The 6,790-nt window shown below is 36.9% G+C and overlaps 1 pseudogene; it reads right to left on the bottom strand.

Annotated features, from left to right (window-relative positions):
* Window positions 1–627: 627 nt before the first annotated feature.
* Window positions 628–6,517, bottom strand: LOC103407031 (lignin-forming anionic peroxidase-like; annotated as a pseudogene).
* Window positions 6,518–6,790: the final 273 nt, after the last annotated feature.

The raw sequence follows: 6,790 nt of genomic DNA, 5'->3' as shown, positions 1-6,790 counted from the left end.
GTCGCAACATGGTTCGACCATCAATGCTGGATATACTTGGAAACCCTGCTCAAATATATTACAGTCTATAAATACTACTCTAAAGTTTAGTCCAAAACATAAAAGTCTAAGACAAAATTTTGATTAGATGAAGATTACTTCGATCGTAGCTTTTTTCTTTCTTTTCCTTTTTGCATTTATTGATCTTAGGGTTAGCTTCAATAATTCTACATGCCCCTAGTTAAGTGTATAATACGTGAAATTGTTCAGAAATGGTTTGAAATCGATTCGTCTATCACTTGGGCCTTACTCACTGAATAACTGACAAACCAAATTCTTAATTTGCTAACTTTTCCAACAAGGTAAGCACATTTAAGTTAGAGTTGTCAAGGGTCAGGCTGATCTAGCACAACATGAGCACAGCCTATTTAAATAAGTCGCAGCATGGTTCGACCATTAACGTTGGATATACTTGGAAACCCTCCTCAAATGGACTAAAATGACTACAGTATGAAAAAAAAAAACTTAGTGAGCTATATATAATTAGTGAGGAAAGAAAAATAGACCAAAATGACAAGGTACCTAAACCTCATGCTAACACAGCACCCTTATTTAGGGCAATTGGTAACCTATTAGTAGAGTAATTGATTAGTTGACTCTTTTGCAATCAGCCTTAATCTCTCCAATGCTTCTGGTCAAAGGTCTTATACTCCTCAATTTGATCATGGACTGAGCAAAAGTATCAAAGAAATCGCTTTGGTTATTAGCAAAGCGGTTCACAATGGAAACAGTGTGTATGCTACTTGTTGAGAACAACTCCTGATCGATCTGGAGGAGCCCGCAGAGATTTTTTTAGTAGTAGTTGTCAAAGGCTTCAGGAGTTGCTTGGTCAAGGTTGGTCAAGGTACTTGGTTTGCCACCTTGACTACATGTTTGGCGTAGTGTTTTCATGTACTCGACATCAATGGTCGGGTTCGGTTTGCTAGTGCCACTGAAATTGTAGAGGCGATCAACGAAAAATCTACATTTCGCCTGGCCAAATGTATGAGCACCTAAGAAAGCAAACAACCACATTTATATCCTTGAAAATAATTAACCTATTATTGACATGATGAAAACTAAGAGAGACGCTACTAGAACTCTGGGCATCAGGCACTCTTTTTCTCGGAAGAGGATCCTCTTCGGATCCTCTTTATGGGGATCCTAGGGATCCTCATATCCTAACCGTTCATCGTACATCGTGAGGCCAGTTTTCGTCAGGTACTATTTGTGTTTAATTTTAAATAAAAAAATTCAAATAATTTCTGACCACATGATATACGATGAATGATTAAGATATGAGGATCCCTAAAATCCCCACCATTTGAATCAGGATGGGCGGCACAGTTGCATCTGGTGCCCCTTGCTCAATAGGACCATAGTTTGTTAATTAAGGGTGCCAACTTACAAGTAAACAAGTTGGCACTTCCCAAATCAACCCAAAAAAAAGGAAAATGGTACTCAAGTTATTTTTTTTATTATTATACTTTTCTTCATCATCCTGAAATGATGGTAATACTTAGGGGTGGGTTGGAAAAACCGAAAACCGAAAAAAACAGAACCAAGGTCGAAAAAACCGAACCGAACTGAATCTGGTTGGTTCGGTTTCGATTTCTGAGGTTCGGAAACCGAACCAAACCGAAGTTAATTTATTAATTAATAATCCTAATTCTAAAATGGCACCGTTTTCACCCCAAAATGTAACCTAAACCTAGGTCCCTAACCTTCATCTCTCGGTCTTTCCTGTTTTCCCACTTCCCAGTTCACGCAGCAGCCCACAAACTCCACTTCTCCCCCAAATTCGCCCACTCCCACTCCAACCTCTTCAACATCGTCATCTTCGCCCGCCCCTCCTCCATCCGCATTTGCGTCTTCCACTTCCTCGACGGCACCGCCCCCTCCAGATCCTCTTCTTTTCTGGCTCTGAGTTCGACGCCTTCGGCTCCGACGTCTCTGAGAAGCTTCTCGAGTCGTGCTGAAAGGTGCTCAGGTCGTCCGGTTTTTGGTTCAAGGACGAGTGGGCCTCAGCCCCCGAGATTCCCTGAAATTCAATCGCTTGTTGCTTCTGCACTTTTGATCGCAAACCCCAAACCCCAAATCCCTAATCCCTAATCCAAATCATAAGTAAAAGCAATTGGAGGACTCAACCGACGACGATTCATATTCATTGCCTTCCTCAGCTCCAAGGAATCCGAGTGCTCTTCGCAAAGGCACCATCGCAGAAAAGATGACAGTGGTTCGAGAAGAGAGAAGGAACGAAGAGAGAAACGGAGAAGCAAGAGAGAGATGAAGAGAAGGAAATCAAAGAAGAAGAGGGCTTATGGTGTTGATGACGACGATGAGTCTGGTTCTGGGAGGAATGCTGACGATTCAGAGCCAGGCTGGAGTCGGCTCGATCCGCAACCCGTTTTACGAGAATTGTTCATCGAATTTCCCAATGTTGGGAATGATTTGAAAAAGGTACATTTACACCACCAAGTAATTTTGTTCAGAATCAGAATTGTTGGATTAGAATTCATGTATCAAATGAAACTCTCAAGATTTGATTAATTAGAGACGACTCCAATCTTTTCCCGCCATGAAACTGATGATAATTTCATTTACTTTTTGTTGTTGTTTAGCTATGGAATTAAGTTTGAATATTAACTAGAAAATTTCCAATCTTTTCCAGCCATGACATTCTGCTAATTGTCAGTTATTTTTGGGGTTAAAATTGAACTGAAATTGGTGCAAATAGCAGGTGAGGAACAAGGTGTTTATGCCCAGCGACGAACCCATACTCTCGTTTAATTTTCTGTTATACTTATACAGTGTTAAAGGTTTGGTTTGAATGTTTGCTCTCTGTGGTTGTTTAAATGTTTGCTCTCTGTGATTGTTTGGACCATTGTTGCGCTGCTCTCTGCAGCAAGGCTCAATTGAAAGAAAAATCAAAATTCCAAAAAAAAAAAAAGAGGAGAAAAACCGAACCAGGCCGAAACCGAACCGAGAAAAACCGAACCGAACACAAACCGATATAAAACCGAACCGAATAGTAATTTCGTTCAGTTTTCGGTTTTGGCCAAAAACCAAACCGAACCGAACCAAACCCACCCCTAGTAATACTCATCATTCTATTTATTATTGTTAGATGAATATAAATTTTGAGATCTATGTAATGAATAGACATAAATCTCAAAATTTAAACTCATCCAACAATGATAAATAGGGTAATGAGCATTACCACTATTTAAGGGTGATAAGTAAGAATGCACCCCTCTTGTTAACCCACCCACACCGCAATACATTTTTCGATATGTCCGAAATACGGGGCAATACACCATACACTAGAAAAAAAAATTCATCCGCTTATATAATAACCAAGGTTCTAAAAATCGCTAGGGGCTAGTTAGGCGGCGGGCAGAAGCCTAGCACCTAGGCGGCTAGGCAGGGCCTAGGCGGATTTATGTAAATTTATTATATATCTTGTAAATAAGTGTCTATTTACACCTTAAAAAAAACTATACTTGTTTGGATAATAAAAGAATGATAAAATGCAAAGATAGAAGTAGAAGAATACACAAATTATATACATCCAAAAAGTTAAATATTTAAAAAACAGTAAGCATATAATCATAATCAGGAGGATTTGGATGTTAGACTAAATTCTTCTTGTTCATGAATCATGATCCTTGTATTGGATTAGACATAGACTAAATTATTTAACCTTGTTGTATCTAGTTTATTTCTTTTCTTTTTATGTATCCCCTAAAAAATGCTCCAATTCGTTTCACTATTGGATGAACTTGTAGTAAATCCATCATTTGAAAATTAGGTACACTATTTCTATAAGTATACCACCATGAAACCAAAAAAGAAAAAAGCACACAATTAATAAAAAAAAAAAATATATATATATATATATATAATATATAAAAAAAAACCACCTAGGAGCGCCTAGGCCCTGCCTAGCTCTCCACCTAGGAGCCGTCTAGGCCTGCCTAGCCCACCTAGGGCCGCCTAGCTTCTAGCCAATTTTTCCAAACGCCTTGCCCAAAATCATGGCGGGGCTCCACCGCCCAGCGCTTAGGCCGATTTTTGGAACAGTGATATAACATATATATAATGCACTATCCTGTATCCCGAACACATTGTACAATATTTACATACTATCTCTCTAATAAATACGGAACTCACTTATATGTACATATGATCAGCAATAAGGGTAGTAAATAATATGGTCTAAATAGCAGCATAAGCTTGACATAGTACTTATATATGCATATATGAAACTGCTAGGTTATTCATTTGGTGTTTTTGTATTGTATTATCCAACAAAAATTGTAATAATGTCATTGTGGTCAAATGTATGTACCTGATAACGCAACCAGATCAGTGGAATCTAATCCTTTGTTGCGGAATTTTTCAGTAATTAGCTTAAGGTTATCCTGAGGAGTTGGAATGTCATGCTCGGCACCAGTTCGGTTTGCTGTCCTACTGTCTCTTCTTCCCAATTGAACTTCCCACGATGGTCCTCCATTCTATAACAATATTTAACAAAAGCATTAGAATAATGTTATTTGAACCATTTTTACTAGCCAATACGTTAGATCTCTTCTATGACAGATGGACTTCACACCCACACACACACACACACACATATACATATATATAGAGATATATATATACATATATATAGATATATATATATACATATATATAGATATATATATATATACATATATATATATATATATGGTAGATTGGTGGCATCGTTTTTGAAGAAAGACTTGAAAAATAAACGGTTTGAATTGTTGAAGTACATTATGTAGTTGGCCCATAAAAATTTGTGTCAAAAGTTGTGTAAAAAAAGTAGTGTCATAGATCTGTTCCCATATGTGTGTGTGTATACATGAAATCACTTATATTAAAGAGGTGGTTAGTAAAGTGATCGAATGGCAGCAATTAGAATATGCTCCAATTGTTTTCTTGGACTTGGCTCATTAGTGTTAATTACATTGATAAAGTATGAAGATCATCCATCACGGTGGAACAGAGAAGAAGGAGATGAAGCTTTGGAAAAATGAAAACTTGAATTGATATCTTCTAAGTTGAACTAACTACCAAAAATGAGAAAGCTTTACAATTTATACAAGCCTACAAAGTAACTACTTCTAACATTCTAACAAACTCAAATCTCCACCATACATTTGTTATAATTAGATAGGTTAACTTGATCGACGACCGTTCGTAGAATCGTATTGATTTTTAATTTCTATTCGTATTCTCTTAAGATTTGTTCCTCCTCATGCACTTCAAATCTTATAAATAACATACTGCGAATTAATTTTTAAAATTAAAAATAATAATTAGGATAATAAGATGCAATGGTTAAAGGTCTTATAAGTATATGTGTTATCAGAGCTTTATCTAAAGGATTCTTATTTTTGGTAAAAATAAGTTAGTTCTGGAACCCATTATACATCGAGCTTTAATGGTTTGAACTATCTATTTTTTAAGTTTTCATTCAAAGATCATTATTGCAAAAAATCAATTCAATTCAAAGTTATTTACTTATTTGATTGTTACGATAAAATTTCAATGTTTATTAAAACATAGTGTTCGTCAATTTCTTGAAACTCATTTAGATGTCTCAAACATTTTCAATTTGACTAATATTTTGTACAGATGTTCTATAATGTGCAACTTGAAAAACACACAATTCAAATCGTTGAAGTTCGATGTAAAGTTGACTCCACATCTAGTCTCTATATTTACCAAAAAAATGAAGATCCCATTAGATAAGGGCCTGTGTATGTTATATAGTACGTACCTCAGAAACTAGTATTTGAAAAACAAGTGCCAAAATGTCAGCACAGGAAACAACACCAGGGCAAAAATTCTCGAGTGCGGTTTTGATACCATCAACGATGTCGTATCCTTCCGCCCCTTTATTGCGAATTGCATCTTTCTCACTCTCTATCCCATCTGCGTTGTCCAGCAAAATCGATCCATCACATCCCTGCATGCATGCATCGTTACCTACTAAATTAATTTAAGCAATGTTGCACATAAAAAAGGTCTCGTTATGTTGTATTAAATGATATTTTAGAGTACAAATAACCGTTTCTTTTTTCAATTAATTACATACATTTACAAAGTAGTCGTGAAAATGGAGCCGGATAAGTTTGGCACCAACCCGAGTATCATTACGTTGGGCTTGCTCCACTACACCATGAATAATGCTTGTCATGTTCGGGCATGTAGTATCGTAGAAAGTTGAGCTTAGTTGAGTGGAATTTCCCAACACACTGGTACTAACAAGAACAAATATTGCTGCTACAATTGAAAAGGAATGCATGATGCGTGATTCATTTTCTTTTTGCTCATGGTGAAGCTTCAATAAACCTCCAAAGAGGGAGGGAATCCAAGAACAGGAAACAAATAGAAAATAATCAAAGGTGGTGTCGAACGTACACAAGAAGGATGCAAAATCAGGCAGAGAAAAGAAGACTAATTAAGCCCCCTTTAGCTCCAGAAAGGTTTTAGAATAATGAAACTAGGATGTGTAGTCGGACTCTTGCTTGCTAGTGTCCTACAAGAAGAGGGTAAAGTTAGCTTTGAAATGTGCCTTTGTGGGGACTTAGGTGTAGGCCTTGAGGCTCGCAATCAAAACTAAGTAAGTGCTAGGTGTGCCACTGCTATCTCAATATAGCAGATGTAGAACAAGTGTGTTTAGTCGCTTACTTGCGCCTCAAGTTACTCAGACTTCTTGTTATCAAATGATTGTCTTAGA

Source organism: Malus domestica, chromosome 03 (genome assembly GCF_042453785.1).
Source record: "Malus domestica chromosome 03, GDT2T_hap1".
Classification (NCBI taxonomy): domain Eukaryota; kingdom Viridiplantae; phylum Streptophyta; class Magnoliopsida; order Rosales; family Rosaceae; genus Malus; species Malus domestica.
This window is presented reverse-complemented; position numbering and strand designations above follow the sequence as displayed.